Source organism: Anoplopoma fimbria, chromosome 10, assembly GCF_027596085.1.
Source record: "Anoplopoma fimbria isolate UVic2021 breed Golden Eagle Sablefish chromosome 10, Afim_UVic_2022, whole genome shotgun sequence".
Taxonomy (NCBI): domain Eukaryota; kingdom Metazoa; phylum Chordata; class Actinopteri; order Perciformes; family Anoplopomatidae; genus Anoplopoma; species Anoplopoma fimbria.
In genome coordinates, this window is record NC_072458.1 from 10,749,171 (window position 1) to 10,770,047 (window position 20,877).

Consider the following 20,877-nt stretch of genomic DNA (forward strand, 5'->3'; position numbering starts at 1 on the left):
CCGTTAGAAAGAATGCCCCTTTAAGGAACTTACTTAACGTCCACATTTGCTTCCTTTTTAAGTCCCATAGATGGCCGACTGGTCGTAGTTTCGATCCATGTCTTTCCAAAATGTCATCACTTGATCATCTTATTGTAACTATTGTGGCATTGTCATAATAAGCATATGAATACTTAAGTTATGGCCAAAAATGTGTTTTGAGGACACCATGACCTCTGGACACCCAATTCTAATCAGTTCATCTTTGAGTCCAGGTGGACCTTTGTGCCAAATTTGAAAAACACAAATGTCCATGCGTTTCTGAGAATGGCGTTAACAAGAATGGGAGAGAAGGACGTAGGGACAAGCTGAAAACATAACGCTGAGGCGTGAGAAGCAGTTTGATTTGATAGGAGGGGCAGAAGAATGTGGTTACTTAATAATTTGTGATGGCTTTATTGCTCCGATTTTATGTTCACACTTACTAAGTGCAGGAAGAGGTCACCATTAAAGATTCACTGTTTTCAAGACGTGACACTTTTCCCAGCAAGAAAGTGTCCACTTCATTGCGTCTTTAAACACACATGCACACTCTCTCTCTCACAGCTGCCTCTCACTGTCTCCAAGTGTAAATCCAAATCTCTGTTACTCCGTCGATATGTCTTCTTCCTTCTTTTCCTCTCCCTGTTTTCTCTTTTTCTTTCTCTATTTGATGAGTTTCTTCTTCCTGTCGTCTCCTTTTCCATCAGTTTCTTTTTTTCTCCACTGTGAGAGTCTTTCCCTGTCCAATTTTTTACTGATGTGGCGTTTTTCACTGTACTACCCAGAAGGCACCTGTCAGCCTGTGTAAATAAAACAATGTGATGTCTTTTTCTTTGGGTTCTCTGTTGCTGTAGTTTGACTCTGTGTCACTTCCCAACCATTACAACTAACCTACCAGCAGTCCTTCTGTTCATTCCAAATAACAGTTCTTTAACACTTACTTTTTTTCACTCGCCACCTCCCTCCTTTCCTCCTCTTCCTTTTTCACTTCCTACATCTCTTTCTCCCTCTCTCCTCCTCATCTTCTCATCGCATTACAGATCTCTCTCCCTTCCCACTGCTGTTTGTCCTGGTGATGCTGTCGGTGCCTGAGGGGCAGGGAGTCGAGCTCAGGTCGGTACACTGCGTCCTTACAGCATCTCTCGCTGAGCTGACACACACACACACACACACACACACACACACACACACACACACACACACACACACACACACACACACACACACACACACACACACACACACACACACACACACACACACACACACACACACACACACCACACACACATACACACACAGACACACACCTACACACCTAGACCTCAGCTTGTTCCCACGTAGGCTGCTCCTGAGTTAATGGGATGAGTTCTAATTAATTTTGCTGCGTCAGGGGAGACCGATGGATAACACAGGGAGACAGGAGGGGAAAAGAGAGGCAGATAGAGAAATGTTGAGGGTTGAAGTAAAAGAACGAGTCCGAGAGGAAGAGGGAATAGAGAGTGAAATAAATATAAAGATGAACAGAGAGATGGAGAAGGAGTTAAGAAAAAGAGAGAGGCGGACAGAGACGGAGGCGAGGGAGACAAGCAAATTAAGACGAGCCAGTGATTGGAAAGGAGTCCATCAGAAAGAGAGACGGGGGACTCCAGAGGAAAGGCAAGTGCGAGCTGCGTTGCGTCTTATTGGTGTTTTTCTGACCTTGAAATGTGGTTCATTTTGGATTTGAGCGCAGTCGGTGCAATAAATGGGAGATCCACGCAGATGAGGTGAAGCAGGAAACATGATTAAAACATCACAGAAACAAACCTGTTTTGGGTGAGAAGTTGAAAACTCTAAAAATCTGCAACACTATTCTGCTGAACTATACTACGCTCTCCAAGAGAGACTGCAAGATATTGAAAAAAACGGACATTGTAATATTGTTTTCCTGCGATATACAGTACATTGCAATATTCAAAAACTATTCACACAACATTTTTAAGTTAAATGCATCAATCAGATGTCCTTTAGAGCAAAGTTAACAAGACGAGCTCTGTGTTTTGAGACGGGCAGTTAGATCAACGTCTAAATTAACTAAATTAACTATAAACTATACACTTTACCTGTAAAATCTACTCAATACAACAGCTCTGACATAAATTCCGCCTTTAAAAAACGTTATAATGTTCGGTTTCTGTTGACGTTATCAGAAATGTGTAAATCCAATCATACATGTTTATAATGAGGTCCTAGTTAAAGGTGGTGCTGGGCCACATTACATTCAGAGGTGTTTCAAACCCTTTGTCTTTGATATTTCACATTGAACGTGACTGTAAGGTAATTGCATTTCACAAAGTCAGCAAACACCTTACCTATCTAAAATGAATCATCACATGACTTCTCAGATGGTTTCATGTCACGATTATCATTCAGCATGGCTTGCTCGTTTTCTCTATTTTAAGAACAACAATCTCCTAGTTTAATGACAGGCAGCAGGGCCTGCAATAGTTCAGAGTGACAGCGCATTAGAAACCTCCCCCCCTCTGGAGTAAATGGCATGGCCTGTTGAGCTTATACACAGTGTATTACAGATCAAATATTAAATGTTTTCACATGGTAAAACTTTGTATAAAATGAGACAGCCTGTAAATAAAGGGAGTGAAAGCAGCAGAGTGACTTTTTACCAGTATCGCTCTGTTTTTGAGCTATGAAAGCTCTCACCTTTTCACTGAGGGCAGCAGGATACGTGTGTGTGTGTGTGTGTGTGTGTGTGTGTGTGTGTGTGTGTGTGTGTGTGTGTGTGTGTGTGTGTGTGTGTGTGTGTGTGTGTGTGTGTGTGTGTGTGTGTGTGTGTGTGTGTGCTCCATCTGCAGCCTCTAATTTGAAAAGTGATGCGCCATTACGCTGAATGATCCATTGTGGTTACCTCGGTGAAATCATGCGCAGCCAATGCCGGGCTGCTGCAGGAAAACCACACAAAGCTCTATGTGCCCCTCAAACTGGTCGACTACTAATCTGCACTTGGACACAGTTCACAACGAGACATTGTTCTGGTACCCATCTCCTCTGATTCTTTCTTTCACTCTATGATGTGAGACTGTGACGGAAATTAAAAGAGACAGTGACAAGCATCCTAACTTCAAAGCTGCTTATGTTGAGAATTTCAACTCATTACATCAAACTTCCTCAACACAAAAAAAAAACGTATTGGTAAAGAACAAGAGATTTTTCTGCATACAGGTACAATTTGAGGCAGCAACCTCAGAGGTATAACAGGTAAGTAAAATCATGCTATAATATCTTGGTGTAAAGTCTTTATCTAAGATTTCACATGCTTTTCTTTTCATTGTTGTATTACTTACTGTGCTGCTTTGGTATAAAAAACAATTTTACTACTGGCAACATTATAATGTGTCAGTCAAGATGATGCTGAACAAATCATTTGTTTTTTGCCTGCTGGGATTCATTATTGAAATGTTTATGTATCCTTGCTCAACGTTCTTTTCCTTCTTTTAAGAAAACTTTCGTCTTCCACTACTGATTAGTGCTGTACAGCGAACACACTATGCTGTGAGCAAAACATCGTTTAGTTTAAGAAAATAGATGCACTGGTTTATTATCAGACTGTCCCAACAATAGAAGTCACACAAAATGTTAGCTTTTTCAAATCTGCTCATACACACACACACACACACACACACACACACACACACACACACACACACACACACACACACACACACACACACACACACACACACACACACACACACACAGAGGGGACAATGTAGTAATTAAGATTACTGGGTTGTTTCAACATGAATCCTGATTTCTTTAACTATGCATACCCAAATTGGGCCAAAGGCTTAATGCCTGTGGGTCGCACATGACAGGAGCAGTAATATGCTTTAATGAGCCTGGGTCGCTGGATGAGACTCCACATTTGTCATTCAGGTCCTGCAACTAAAAAAGTTAAACACCGTGATTAAATACAAGTCTGGAAGTCTCAGATATTTTGATCAATCTGGACCAAGTTTAGAACTGTGTGTGTTTTAAACAAGTAACAGCAAAGTGGTCAGATGGTCTCATCCATCCATCCATCCATCCTTATTTTGTTTAATTTTCCTGGACTCTGTTGAAGTGGGCAGAAGGCCTAGTAGGTTATTCTAGACATCCATCTCCCCAGAAACCTTTTCAGCTCTTCCTGTTGAACCCTGAGGTGTTCCCTAAGTGATTCCCTAATCTCTCCAGTGTTTTCTGGGTCTACCCCGTGACCTCTTACCAGTTCTACGTGCCTCTACAGGGAGGCGTCCAGAGGGCATTCTGATCAGATTCCTGAACCACCTCAGTTGGCCCCTTTCTACATGAAGGAGCATCGGCTCTACTCCGAGCTCCCTCTGGATGTCTGAGCTCCTGACTCTATCTCTAGAGCAGCCAGCCTGCAAAGGAAGCTCATTCATTCTTTCACTGACTACCCAAAGCTGTTGAACATAGGTGAGATAGGTGGCAGGTAAATCGAGAACTTTAGTCTTCTGGTTCAGCTCCCTCTTCACCACAACAGTCGGATTACAACTCCCTTGCTTGGGACAGTGCCTCACTCCGAACATGGAGGGAGCAATCCACCAGTGCCTGGTAGTCTAATCATTCATGAATGTTACTTTTGATATCTGTCTTTGGTTGGCATGATTGGTCTCCAACTCTGGTAAGGGGGCATTGATCTATATTGTGTGAGGGAAGATGATAAAACTTTGTTTTGCTCTTAGTTCATAAATGTGATCCATCCACGTTTGTGTTAGTCTCTGGATAGTTGTTAGTCAGCTAGCTATTAGCGCTAATGGCTTATTGTTGTACCTAAACTGCTAAAGTTTGTCGTCTTCTGACATTTCTTTGGCAGTTATCAAACAGCCACGGGTACATTAACAGCACCCTCTGCAATGAAGTTTAACATTACCTTATTAGCATGTGTCCCGGGAACAAAAGATGGAGTTCTATCAGATTTGTGATCCAGCCAATGGAGACGTGTTTGTGTGGCCAAGAGTTAACAAAAATGAAATAAATCTCATACAAAACTCTGCATAGCCCTTTAAGCAAAAGTATACATGGGGAGCATCAGATTCCCATAAGAAAATTTGATTTTTATAGGCATTGTTGTTAAGCAAGTTTCAAATGTGGATATGTGAGGTTTCTAGAGGACACCGATGATGATATATATACATAGTACACACATCATTAAAATACTCATTAGAATAATTTGTAGCAGGATGTCAAAGATGCTATATGTACTTAGGTCGTGTGTTTACAGATAGCACCCCTGAAACTATAGGACAAATTTACTTTAGGCTATAGCTCCATGAATAAAACATGGAGCGCTGTGGCCTTGGCCTGCACTTTTTATGATTCCTGTTTATTTGTGAATACATGGGAAAATATTGACCTCCCAATGCAGGGTTATCTTTTAATTGCTTGATAGCAGTGGTTACATAAGACTAAACAGCATGTGAGCGGGGAATAAATTTACTTTTAATTAGAAACATCATATTCCAATTCGCCCTCCTTGTTTGCTTGTTATTGTTGTTGTCTTTTCATGGAAGTGAGACGAGCAATGAAATAAAAAAAAAAGATAAAATTGCTTACAACGGGAGTGATATGCCAAACGAGCCTTGATAGACTCAATTATCGCACAATATCCCACTGTCTTTCCAACAAATAAACCCTAATTTCGCTGAGGCAACATGGCTGACTGGAGTAGACATGATTATGCACTACAGTCCTTTTTACTCAAAACAAACAAGGCTAAGTGGATTCTTTGGAGCACAGGCCTAATATCGTAATCATCACAATCACCCCTCCAGCACAAGTCCTGCTTCTACCCTGCACGTGTCCACCACAGTTTCATTTATGGAACACAATATGACAAAAACAATCCAGCAATATTGTAATATAAATCGATTTTTACATCTGCTCTGACCTTTTGGATTATTATTTTTTTAAATCAGCATTGCAGCAGAAAAAGCCACTTCAAGAAACAAAAAAAGCCAAGAAAATGGTAAATGGCTTTGTATATTATTGCACCAATAGTAAACTCTGTTCTTTGAAATAAACTAGCGTATTGACCAGGAATCCACCAGTCAACACTTTTTACTCGGCCCCCAGGTTGATATCACAATGATTATAAAATCCATACAGCCCTACTCGCTTAATCCATCATGCCTAATAGGAATTTGATCTTAGTAGGTCAAGCACATATTGTGTGTATTGATCACCAGCTCACCATCTATGACATTGAGGTTATTATTTATTTTTTAATCCCATACTTGGCATCTGATTAAGTGGTGGCAGAAGGATAATGTATGAAGGTATTGCAGGAAATGAGAAAATGGTGGCAGATGGGTTGCAAACATGTATGCACATGTCATTGCCTCTATCTCTTGTTTAAGAACTGCAGGAGACTTTGAAAGGACTGCACAGAAAAAACACAATTACAATAATTAAAACATCTCCCAAACAGCCTCATACAGCATTAAGATTGTATTTATATAAGTGCAGCAGTAGTTCAACAACTGTGTTGCAAAAAATGGGATTGCAAGTTCACTTCATATTGACAATAAATCTCACATGCTTTGAAAAAATGCTGAAGTGCAAAATAAAAAATTGTTTCCTTTCATATTTTCGAAAAACTGAAATAAATACTCTTACTATTGATTGATTATCTTCCAATGATCGGACTGGCTTGTAAAATATTACTTTAGATGCCAGATGAATTATTGGAATGCAGAAAAAAGGTAGTTTTCAACCCTACTTGTGCTTTTACTCACAATAAGGAACAAAGGTTTGGGGATTCAGGTGGATGTGTGAAGGTGACATCTTAATGATGACGACCACACTTCAAAGCTAGACAGCAAAGGCAGCGGCGTCTCACGTGTAATGGATTTGAGTTCCCAGCGGACATCTTTCGACAGTCTTCAGAGTCTGTTCTAACTGAAGAGTGGCAACGTTCAGATTGAGGACTTTCGACTAAAGCCCAGAGTTGGATAAGAAACGTCAAGCATTGAGCCCTGTGTCTTTAACAGATAGCGTACTTGTGTATCTGTGTATGACTCTATATATCTGTGTGTGAGAAAGCCTTTCCGTCTGATTCTCTCTCTGACCTGCGTGACTTTCCTCTACGCTTTGAGGCAAACCATAGTATCAGGCGGGCGAGCAGGCCTTGTGATAAAAAGGAACTCTGACACCTAGCAGAGCAATGAGTGGATGTGTGCCACACCTTTTCATTCCCTCACTCTGACTTTATCAAATATTGATTGCACTGGAAGCCTCTGCTGAGAGCAAAGGGTCCACAAACAAACAGTCTTTCTATCGGCTTTCAAGGGAAACGTTGCTCGACAAACATTTCCCTGTCTGATGGACCTTTGTATTGCCCTTCTGTTACTTTGGCAATAGCTTTGGCCTTAATTCACTTCCTGTCAGCCACTGCGTTAAACATTGCAACAAGAATTTAAAAACACAGGTCCCTTTATAATGTGTATTTTGTCAGTCACTATATTCCCCTGCTATCCATAACAACCCAAACTGCTCACTATATATAGAAATATATGAGAATGGCTTTACAAGTTGCTTTTTGAACTGCGACTCTAGCTCTTATGTGTGCCCCAATGGTGTCAGGAAGAATAATGACATATTGCATGTTTTCCATCCCTGTGTACAATAAAGAATGACTGACATCAGATAAAACCTTGTCTCTACAGCAGTTTAAGTGTAACTTCACAGGTCTGAGCCTTAGTCCACCCGATGCATAATTTAAAAGAATGCAAAAAAGTGGGCATGGGGCTAAGAGTAGAAACCACGCCCACATTTTAATGACCAAAGCCTTGAAGCAGCGTGGACAAATTATGACACAACTACAGTAGCCAAGAAAATAGTGATACATGGGACACTGAACTTATGAATTAACCGTTTATCAGTAGCCACCACCTCACTGTTCCACTCATTTTCTGTAACCAGTGTAACGTTAGCAAGAAAACATGGTGGAATGAGCAAGCTAATGTTAGCTAGCTAACTTGTGTGGAGGGGCGTCTGATTAGAGGGTGTTTACATTATCTTATTTCATGACGTAGATTAGTTCCAGAGGGTCGACTTTATCTCAGAATCTCGCCTCGGCGCTAAGCAGTTGTGATAAATGAAATGGAAAAGTGGTAGTGGTTGGTATGATTGGGGTTATCATGCTAACAAGGTGATGAGATGAATGCTAACATTTGGTAACATTGAAATAAGCCGTAAGTACAGCTGAGTTCTGATGGAAATGTTCAGATTTTGACCTGATGATGGCGCTAGATGAAAGGTTAAGGGATCACCAAAGCTATTACTATTCATTCACCTGGTGACACCGATGTTTGAACCAAATTTCATGGCCATTTATCCAAAAGTCGGTAACTTTAAAGTTGTGGTGTAATTTATTATCACGCTGCAGCATCTTGTGCATTGACAGTTCATACAGTGACTTTACTGTTGCTGCTCTAGAAACAAAATTTGGTTCTATCTTATAAATAATTTCTAACCCTGATCTGAATTCATTCTTTTTTCAATAACATATTTTTTTAAACCAATTATTTAGTAATGAAAAATAACTGATAAGAGTATCGATAAAGAAACAAACTGACAAGAAGTATCGATAAAAGTAGTAGTATCGATAAAATCTCAACGACACAGTACAGCACTCGGCATAGAGCTGTGGCTATACAAGGAAAAGATGGAGGGAGGGACAGTAAAGGTCCCTTGAAAGTGCTTTCTCTCTCTCTCTCTCTCTCTCTCTCTCGCTTTATGAGGGTGATTAGACATTTCCCTCCGCTCCCATACGTCCATTCATCATATGGATTGGGGTCTGAGGGACAGAGGCAGAGCAAGAAACTAAGTATGCACACACACTTGCGAGGACGGCGGGGCACTTGTGTGAGCATGGGTGAGGACTGTGGTATGGCAGGGGCACCGACTTCTATCTCCAGGGTCGTTGGCTGCTAATTAGTTTTGCTCTAATGGCTGCCTGGCGAGGTCAGGGGATTCCTGTAATCCCTCCTTTATCTGTTCACCTCCTGTTCGCCTCTTACTACTAATCTTTCTCTAACCTATCTCCTCCCGCCTGCCTCTCCTCCCCTCTAACATCATCTCTCCTTCTAGAAATCACATGGTTTCTCCTCACTTTCACCCCATCTTTCTTCTAAACTACCCTTCTTAATGAATGCACCGTTGCTTTATGTGAATTGGTTTTATTTATTTTCTTCACCATCTTTCTCCTTGGGTTTCTCTACAAGTTATTAATAAAAAAAGATCCTCCCACACACTTTTCACTCTATTCAAATTCTTCCTCTCTCTTTGTTTCGTCCTCTTTATCTCCTTCCCCTCTCTCCCTTACCCAGTTCTACCCTACAGATCATAACTGAGAACATGCAGAGTTGTACTGTGAGTTTATTATAATTCAACTGGGATTTCTAAGTCCACACGTTCTCTCCATTGAAGGCTCCAACTGTGAAACATTATCAGAGAAAACAGACCATCTGTGCCAGTAACACAAGCTACTATCCCCACTCTCTCTTCCACTTAAAGCTAACAGATGGAACTGCAGTTATGTACACAGGCACAGTGTGCTTATTTATTCGCATACAGGACACATTCACATGCAGTAAAATATGCTTGCATGTCAGGGGCGTGGTCATTCTTATTAATATTTGTCGATCACAGAAAGAAAAGGAGTCATTTTGGTAAAAGTCTCCGGGGCGTTTAAATGGTTATTACAGTCTCCACTGAGCAATAGTTTGAGGGTTCAAATCCTGGTTGTGGGTTTCCTTTTGTAATAATTATGCAATGATAATTTGCCATTAGTGTCAGGGTTCCAATTTAATTTGCCAAACTGAATACAAGCATTGTTTCACCAGCATTTTATTGACAAAATGTCAGTGTGTAGGAACAGTACATGTACTTTTTAATCAATATTTTTGATCTTTTAAAATCTCAAAACAATGACCTGTCACCGTTGATCAAAATTATGATCTGTAACTCTCTCTCTCACTATTAGAAATATGCTTTTGAAACTCAAAGATACATAAGTAATAGAAGGAATAGTTCCACATTTCTGCAAATACGTTACAACTGGAAACATGGGGAAACAGCTAGCCTCTGTCCAACATTTACAAAATCGTCCTTCCAATACCTCTAAAGAGCAATAATTACATTTAATCTGAACAACAGCCAAAGTATAAAAAAATATAAAATCATGATTTTACGAGGGTTTATGTGAGGCTCAGAGCCAAATAGTTTGGGAAAGTTAAGCAAACCAGCTGATGACTGTCGCCTTATTGTTTAGATATTACAGATATGAGTGTGGTAGGAATATTTATACATAATAGGGCCGTGTATTAGCAAGCACCTCAAGATATGATACATATCGTGATACATGTGTCACGATATGATATATTGCGATATTTTGCCATACAATACGACAAATATTGAAATATATTGCAGTACTCTTTTTATTATGAAAATGTAAATATTTGGCTGAATATATAACTTGCTGTGTACCACTTGTCTAATATGTGCATAACTTATTGATAACTCAGCAGACAAATTGAATCAAAACTACTTCAAAAGGTATTTGTACTGCACAGTCACTCAGCAGAAAACTCATTGAACTGAAATGCACTGCAAAATGTTTTGACTAAAATGCACATGCCACAACATCATTTGAAAATAAAATACGTACTGTATTTTTTTATTAATTGCGTCACTGCCCATTCTTAACTTACATGTAGATGCCATAAACATCATGTGAAAAAGTGCATTAAGTAAAATTGCCTGTCACTATGGCTGGGTCCTTCCCATTTATGTCCCATTCCTCCAGGTTCAATTTTCAGAAACTCTGCGATGTGACTGCCTACACGTATCTCTTGTTGTTGTGTCTTGAAGTGGTGTGATGTCCTACGGCAATTTAAAGGACATTCTAAATCTGTTTAATACAAGATCTTTTTTTTTTTTTACGTTCCGATAGTAGTTGCTGACAAATCAATATACTGTGGTTTAAAACATTATCGCTGTAGTAATCTATATTTATATTTTTACACAACCCTAATATCTAACTCACAAAAAAGCTTCCTGAAATGTCTTTCTAATTCTTTACGGTAAACATGCTAATATAATATTTCTCTATCATAAAGTATGAGGTCTCTATTGATGAACACAAAATATTTTTTAAAAGCTGCTGCTAAAAACGTCACTTTGGGCTTTAGGTAACATTGATTGCCATTTTTCACAACTTTCATAATGCATAATGCAAAACTTTACTCAAGTAAATAATCTCCAGATTAATTGTCAATGAAAATATTCATCAGTTGCAGACCCTATGTGATCTGCTAGATTAATGCATATAAATGCAGAATACGGCATTCAGATACTTTATGATATACCAAATTCCCGGTTGATATTTGTTTCCTTGTGGAGAACAGCCTGCCTGAGTTATTTTGGAGCGAGCAAGTGTCTTTTGAAAGCAAAGATAAAAAAATGTGTTTGACATTGCACAGTTGGTTAAGACACACAGCTGTGTCTCCTTGCAACCATTTCAGCCGGTGCTGAACAACAAACTACTGTGTTTGGGTGTGATGCATCATTTCAAAAATAAATCTTTGGGCTTGCTGAGAGTTTTAGCCAACTTAGTTATGATGCATTTTCGTCTGCTTTAATTTAAAAACATCAGTCGTCTCATTCTTTTATTAGGAATCAACCTTTAGCCTTAAGACATTATAACACATTTGTGATGGAGGACACAACAGCAAGTGAGTATGTAAATTGAGAGAGAGCGAGTGAATGAATAAGGATATCGGTCCTCCACTGCTGTCTGGCACACCTGGCTCGCTAAGGAGTTCATTTTTAAAGCCCAGGATTAGGCCTAATTACTGTTTTAATTAGCGAGTTGCTTAAGGGCGCGTCCCACCCCGCCGCCACCACCGCCAACGGCACGCAGCGCCGTCAGACCGGGTGTGTCAAATGAGATCTAATTGATGGCAGCTTAGCATAGTGAAAGCTGATGATTGGGGAGGCTGGTGCTCAGCTGAGTCGAGTCAAAACAGAAGAGGGGGGATAAAAGTCATTCACATTTAATGGGACTTTTCAAAGGCGAACGGGAATATTGAGGAATAATAAGGAAGCTTGAATCACTCAAACAGACGGACATTGCGTGTGCGTGTGTTCCCGTAGAAACAGTGGACATAAGAACTCCCACAAAAATACTAATTTCCCCTGAGGTCATCAAGAAAAATAACTCCAGCTGGAATAAAGTAATTGGCCTTTTTCTTTTAGTGTAACTACAGTTTACTGTTGACGTCTATGCTAAGCAACAAAAAAATAAATCTAATCATCTTGATGTGTCCTCCCTTGTGGTGTGCATTCTCAAATGTGATTTGAACGAGCAAGAGTCAAAAAATATTAATTTCTGTAATTCCAAACATCAACTAATCACTGCAGCATGAGTCACACTACTGCGATGGATTTCACGGTCTGAAAAATAATTAGCAGAGCACTCTAGAGGTCTACATTTTTTTTCCCCCCCATAGCTGTGGAAAATCACTTACATGGCATTTCCATTGGGGTGAAATTCATTGTGGACTTACTGAGATGAAAACTCAGTAATTATCTCGGCCCCCAGTGATACTTACGCTGACCACAGAGGGCCAAAGAGAGCGACTGACTTACCGACTGACAGACCGACAGACAGACAGAGATGGGGCGTCCAGTAATAGAGCTGGCTGGAGTTGGTTTTATGGCCTCATCTTAAAGTCTTAATGGCTTTCAGAGGAGAAGGCCGTTTGGCCGTCTGGTAGACAGAACGTCTGGACTTCTTCTCTAATAACTCCCTTTGTAAAGAGTTCCCAGAACCTGTCTGGCTGTGGGACATAATAATACAAGCTTATGTTTATGGGTATTGACAAAGATGATAACGTATGACCACAGCTTGTGATAAATCTCGCATTAACAACGCAATGCTCCAGTGGAAATATAGCTGATCATTATGCTATAACAATAAAACAACGATGCTTTCAGTCTATAACTTCTAAAAGGATCCAACGATATATGGAAGCTAAAATACTCTTTAAATCTGTCGAATATAACAGTGTAGAACTGTTGTGTCCAGTGGCTTAGCTTATTCATCATGAAATAGCGTGTTTGCTATTGGATCCCTAATAGACTTTTTGACAAGTGAATCCATCACGTTATGTGATAATTGATTAGGAGCTGTGGTGTTGTCACATTTCCTAAAGAATCAATGGATGGTCATGTTTAAAGATTCAGTTTTTCCTGTTCAAGGTCACAGACAGACTGTGCTTTTTATGTGCTTTTTTTTGTTCGAACTACTTTAGAGAGGTGTTGATTCATCTCTACGGTTATTTTTGGATTCTGCAGTTTGTCATGCTGTTAAATTGTCTAGATAGACTGAGAAGTGTTTGTAACACTAAGTCTTCCCTATCCATGTCAACAAGGCGGGGGATTGTGAGATGCCGTTGGACACACAAAGACAGTAGTAAATGAGCATGTGTTGATTGTTTTGGACAAATATCTGTACTACTGGATATTTATCACTAAAAGTCTGAAACAGCAATTGTTGTGTGATGGGTATACAAAGGAATTATATAGAAGAAAGAGACAGATACCTGACTATAATGAAGCAATGCATCTGCATCTTTAATAGCTATAACAAGGAGTTAGTGTAAAGTAATTCTGGAAACTGGAAGAACTGACCTTCCTTGTCAGAGTCATAAAATGTTTTTTCTTTTTTGACTAATGGGAGAAATGGGCAATTTGCATGATCATTTTGGGGGGGGGGTTGTAGTTTTTGTTGCTGCTAAATGGTACTGCATTATACTGAGATGTGTTTCCATTTAGTCAACCCCATTTTTTATCTGTGAAGGAGAGTTGACAGCTTCTTCTAAAAGAAAGGTAGTACAGTAAGCAGGGTTTTTCTATTTTCTATTCTATTATCAAAACAGTTGTTAGTTGCAGCCCAAATTAACTTGAAACAAAAATGTTCAGCATATCCACGTCTAATTAATATATCACCACTATTTCTTCTATGTTGTTGTTGTTGTATACTGCTTTCAAATGTGAAAATTCAATAAAATTACATTGTTGAAGAAACAGTCTTACATAAAACACAGCATCTCCGATTCTAATCTTAGCTCTATAAATAACATTTTTGCTAATGAGGTTTCAGGATTAGTCGATACTGTACGTGAGCAGGTGACCCTATTTCTTGTTTTCCCTTTTGGATTCAAGTCAAAATATTCCACATTCCACAGTCATGTATTCACATAGTGAGACAGGGATGAGAGGTTATTGTAATTACTGAGGGAGAGCAGTTGCAAGACGAGCGAAGCTTGCTGAAATATATCTTCACACGCATGTAGCTCGGCTGAACAACCTCGAGGTCAAGGAAGTGGGCTTGCACAGCCCACTGAGGGCTACAGCGAGGTTAAGGACACCCACGGCACAAGAAAAGACCATCTATCTGTTTTAGTTGCTACTGGTTTTTTTTTTCTTTCTTTCCTCTCTCATCCTAACCACCTGACCCTCTCTCCATCCCTCCCCTCCTTTACCTCTTGACCCCCTCGCGGTGTGGGAGAAAATAAGAAGGAGGGAGAGAGAGAGAGAGAGAGAGAGAGAGAGAGAGAGAGAGGGAGATAAGAAAACACAAGACAGGAATCACTGCAAATAAACAAGCTGGTGTGAGGAAGGAGGGAGGGAGGGGAGGAAGTAAAGGGCAGAGGGGAGACGGATATCACCAGGAGTCAGGGAAAATGCAGGTGGAAGGGAGACAGGAGTATTTTCTCCCCTCTCTTTCTCCCCCTCGCTGTCTCCTCGGCGCAGATGTGTCAGGGGTAAGCAGAGGAGGTGAAGTGAGCCCAGCAGGTTTCTTGGCTCAGCACAGTGGGGCAAAGGCCCCCGCTGAGCGTGAGGTCTCCTCACACAAGTGAAGGTGTACCATGACATTTATGTGCCTCCATGTTATGTCAATAAATATGAATCACTTAGCATGTTGATAATCGACAAAATGACTATCTTCAGCATCGTCTTGGGCGATACGACGTGATAATCATACAATACGATATTTGTTGTCCAAGATCACGGTCCACACGTTTCCACAATAACAGAACAATATTCAATTATCCAACACCTGTTATGAATTTTGTGCTTTATTTAGTCTTTGTCTGTAACTCTGCCATTTTTATGCTTTAGTGCATTATAATAGCGTTTTAAAAAAATCATTCAGCATTCATCTGATTTGGTGTTTTTGTCGATGAACATAAATGTACATAAAAACATTTTATGGTGCTGTTAAATTGCTGCTACACGGCCCATGTTAATACAGGTGGGTGAAGGAGAGTTAACAGTTTTTGACCGCAGTCAAAATCAGGAAAATAGGATCAGGAAATACTATACAAAGCCACATCATAATGAAATGTAGCCAATCAAAATGCCGAAATTACATATTATGTTGTCTTTGAATTTAATTCATCCCTTTTTAAACATTTTATTTTGTTTTGCTTTTTGCCCTTCATTTCAAAATCATACAACAGAGAGCGCTGCCAGAGGATATCATAGTGAGTGAGTTACAGGTGACTGCCAAAGTCAAGGTAAATCATGGATAAAAATCTGGCAGCTCTGTTACGGCACGGAGTGAATTTCACCAATGTGGTTGAAGGCCACCCAACTTGTTTGAAGCAGCATCTCTAAAAAACAGAAATAGAGCCAATGACTAGAAACCTGCCAAATGGATCTCTAAAGGACTGTCCACTTGGTCTGTCCTCCCGTTCTCAGGGCAGACTGAGTACCGAGTGTACTTGAAGGAAGCGGAAGAGGACGTGATTGCGCAGAGGCATACATGCTTTTAAAAATGTCAAGAGGAAATTACATTACATTACATTACAGTCATTTAGCAGACGCTTTTATCCAAAGCGACTTACAGTCAGTAGTATATTACATATCATTCACCCATTCACACACTGATGACAGGCTACCGTGCAAGGTGCCACCATCAGACTCTAACTAACATTCATGCAACATCCAGTCCACACCGATGGCAAGCCTTCGGGAGCAACTTGGGGTTAAGTATCTTGCCCAAGGACACATTGACTGCCGAAGCCAGGTATCGAACCACCGACCCTCTGGTTGGAGAACTACCTTGCTCTCCACTACGCCACAGCCATCCCCAAATTATATAATTGCGTACATGTGGAGGTCAATTCTGACTGGCATCGCCTGATGTGTGCACTTTTGATCTGGATCCTCGACTTCCCACTGGCCATGACCTTGCATGACCTTGAAAGAAATAAACATCATTGGGTAGACAAATTAGATCCCTTAATAACCGGGTAACCATTTTGTTCCCACATTTCATCTCCAACGATACTACCCAGTCTTTGTTAAAGGTGTAATCCTCAACTGACAAAGAAACAAATAACAGAAGGTTCTTTTGTGATGCAGATTTACAATATTTTTATTGTTTTGGTGCACGCTTTTGCCTCTGACAACCTGGGTTGTTCATATGAAGTCCACTTCCTGATTGAGGCCGGGCTGAGTAGCAGTGTAATCACCCTACAGCACTCAATGTGAGGCAGCTGCTGCTATTTGGGAGTATTGACCTCCACAGCTTAATTGCAGTAGAATGGGCGTTTGTGGGGGTTTCTTTGTAAACATTTGTGCCTCAGCTGTCATTACCGGTTGTTGCTGGTTATTTAAATGTTGAAACGCCGTTGAGAAATGTAGTCGGCTAATCTTGAAATGACCGCTGATGTTTACTTACTGCTGACAGTTATTTTCTGTGGATGATCTGTGGGTACACATAAATTCAGGGTTTGTACGATGGCAGTTGTTGATGTTGTTTTTTTGTTCATTTTGCTATTGCAGTTTTTCTGTTGCCTATGCAGACATGACATTGAGTGAGTAAGCAGCTTTGCAAACTGTAAAACCCTAAAAGGCTGCTACCTTGTACATTCCACACAAAAAAGAGAGAGAGCAAACCCTGTTAGCAGGCTTTTACATCTTAACCATACAACCAGACACAAAGTGGAGTTGAGCAATATGCCCTGCTGTACAAACGCTGCACCTCAGCCTAGTATTTGGAGGCTCCTGTGCTGAGAGCCTAACCAGCAGGCAGAACACCCTCTCAGCCATCACGGTAAGGCCACTGCATAATTCACTTTAACTTCCAACTGATGAAGTTCTCCGAGTTGAAGAGGAAATGGGACGGAACAGATAGCGTCGTAATATCAGCAGAAGTCGATCTAATCAACGCTGTAGCTCTCACCTCCCCTCCATCTCTGTTACTCCGTTTTCTCTACTCTTTCTTCAAGCATATCTTCACTCTTCATTTTTTTTTTCTTCTCTTTATTCCAAATCAATACCCATCTCCATATCAGTCCCCCTCTCAATATCACTTTGTGGCGCACAGGGTGTATGAAGATCGATGGCGAAAAAGATATCGGAGATTAAATTAGAATTGAGCGAAGAACCCTTTCATATAGAGATCCACAGAGGAGAATGGGAGGGGAATAAGGGTGTGTGTGTGTGTGTGTGTGTGTGTGTGTGTGTGTGTGTGTGTGTGTGTGTGTGTGTGTGTGTGTGTGTGTGTGTGTGTGTGTGTGTGTGTGTGTGCGTGCGTGCTGGGACAGGGTGTGGGGTAGTGACGAGTGTGTGTGGATCAATGTGCACATACATCACCAATGCACTTGTTTGATTAATTAACAAATTAATGGATTTGTTTAAGAGCTTGCTGATGAAGGACGTTTGGATGTTAGTGATGACATTTTACTGTAAAATTGATCATGTTGACACGACTGCTGCTTCTTCTCTAAAATGTTTGAGGCTCAAGAAAATACACAGAGGACAGACGATGATGGAAAGTACAGGAGTGATGGAGGGAAGGAGAACTAAGACAAACTACACAGACTGGTCTCTTCAAAATTACTTTCCAATTGTGTTTTGACGTATGACAGATATATTTCTATATGTAGTGCATGGGGAAGAGTTTGGGGTGGATCGGTTAGTCCACATGAGACGTTCCCCAAGGAGACCGCTACTTTGGCCTACAATTCTAGGCCAAACCATGAAGTTTTATTTCACCTAACCAAGTGGTTTTGTTGCTTTTTTTTTGGTTTCAGTATACAATGTTAACCACGTGTTTAAAACTACGGCCTGGAGAAAAATACACTTCCCTTGAAACTTAATGGGAGAATGCAGCTTAGTTGTATGGGAACATAATCTTATAGGACATGTTGGAAGACAATGCTATTATCATTTTATTAAGACTATTGTCTTGAGATGATCAGCACTTGACAAGGCTTTGTACAAGCTTGTAGAACATTAAAAGCCTTTTTTTTAAAAGTGAAACAATAATGCTTGCTTTACAGGCCCTGTGGACTTGAATATTGCCGTTCACCCACAGTCCCAATGCAACTTAACAGAGCTTGAGCAATTTGGTAACGTTGAACTGGGGGATGTTTAAGGCCTCTTAAATATGAATAAAAAGTCCCATAAAAAGGGAAAATCCGCAACAAGCTACAACAACTATGGCCAAACACAGCTCAGGACATTTCAACATGATGTCTTTGATGGAAGCTGGAACAGAGTACACAACACCACTTTCTCTATACATCATTGATTGGCTGATTGCACCAGGTGTGAAGCCCAATTACTATACACAAAGGAGCAAAACTCACATTAACTAAATTCATATTATGCAACAGTCAACACTCTAGCATTAATGATCATATTTAGAATAAAAAATATTATCATACACATGGGGAAATCAGGGACTCTGAAGCATTCATTGCATAATGACTGTGTCCTGCTTGAAACCACCATAAGCACTAATTTATGAAAACAGATATTGCTTTCCAGAGGTTTTTCACCAGACCAATTTGCGACTTATTTACCATTCCCATTACAGTGTCAGTCACGAATAGCTTTGCATAATACTGTCGCCATAATTCTCTCAGTCTGATAATCCATCATTGTGTGTCGGTTCCGTCTGTGTGGGAAAAAAAGCATAATTTGCAGTGAGTTTGATTGGCGGAGGCCCTTTAAAAGAGTCGGATGATTAGAAATATGGTTTGTGACATTTGATATGTAAGTCTTATGCTCAGGATATCTGTGGTTTTAATTTCAACCAATCCAAAATAAAACAGGACAACGTGCACGTGATTGTTTGCTCTCTCATCCTCCCTGTGCCTTTAATATGTAACCAGATTAGATCAAGAGATTAGATTGACAGATGAGCTACAACATGGGTTCAGGCCAAGTTAAAACATCAACTGTGAAGCCCAGTACAGTCAAATGAGATTGCATGACTACATGACATCTGAGCCAAATCCTACTTATTCTTTTTTAAATTCGGCATGTCTGTTTTGCTTTAACCTGCTTTTCTCAGGTACTGATAAGGCAATGTTGACGTCAGTGTTGGCCTGCTACCGTGATGCAATACACCCCTCTTGTATAAAGTGCTTCTGGAGAGTAAAGCATGGACAAGGGAACTTTGAGAGAAAAATAAAGGAACAGAAAGAGAAACACAGTGTGTGTTAGGAGGACTGGCCCTCAGCAGAACTGTGACCTGCAAACTTGCTGAGAGAAATCAAAGTTGAGAAAGTGAATTCTCTAGTGAGTCTGTTGCCCCAGCTGGCACAGGATGAGTCACTGAAATTCAAATGTAATAAAGCCGACATGGCAGACATAAAAAAAACTCACTGACCTCCAATCACATGACAGAGGGATCATAAATCAAATAACGTCCAAACTCTGTGACTCAGAGCTTCCGTAAAGGATAACTTCTGATTGGTCAAGTTTTGAGGGATAAAGCTATAGAGAGCAGTCGCTAAAAAAAGGCTGCAATGTCTACTGTTGGGGCAATCTGGCATCGTCATTTATGTTCACTAAAAGGGCTTGATTTTGCTGTGATGGGCTCTCGAAGGAAATGTCCAATTCTTCCCGACCACGCAGAGTTTGTTGTGATGGAGTACAAAAAGCGTTGCTTGGCTTTATGTAAAAGATTTTGTCATGGCTGAATATTTAGCTGATTTCCACCAATGTGGATGAGGTCTCTGAATTTAATGGCCGCCCGTATTTATTTGAGCCAAAATACTTGTCCTTGAGAGGGCCTAGGAAATTGTTGTCCCCTTTAGTCACAAAAAACCTAGAAAACTAAGGTCCAAGTTGAAAAATATATAAGATACCCCAAAATACCTCCATTGTAAGCCTACTTTCTCTAACATTAGCAGGTATACAGTAGCAACTTTTCCAAGTAAGGAAATGCAATATTTACAGTACACATAATTCAGAAGATATTCATATACTTTTCTTCAGGGCTTGAAGAGCCAATCATCACCAAAATGCATGTCATGCATTAAAGCCAATAAAACAAATGGAATGGTATAAATTGTCATATTGATATTAAAAGTGTGGTGGTTGATTCAAGACGTCAACTCATTCATTGAGCAACTTGCAAAAAAAAACATTCCACCTTAAAAGTTGCTGGTAGCTGCAGGTAGCCTTTGAGCGGCACTGTGAATTAAAGCTAGCTCGGGCTCGCCAACTGTTTGTCAATATAATATCATATTGTCAACATGATGAAACTACTCATAAAGTTTGCCCAACAATTCATCGTGTGGTCAGTTGTAGCTGACTATTGTATGTTAACTTGCCACCACAGGATCAAGGGTGGCATAATCCCCGAAACAAACCACAATTTAAAGGTGTGCGTGCATCATAGATTTGCTCACCTACTTAAACAAATGGTAAGTCACCCCTGCCTTTCAAATACATGGTTTCCATAGCAACCAGTTTACT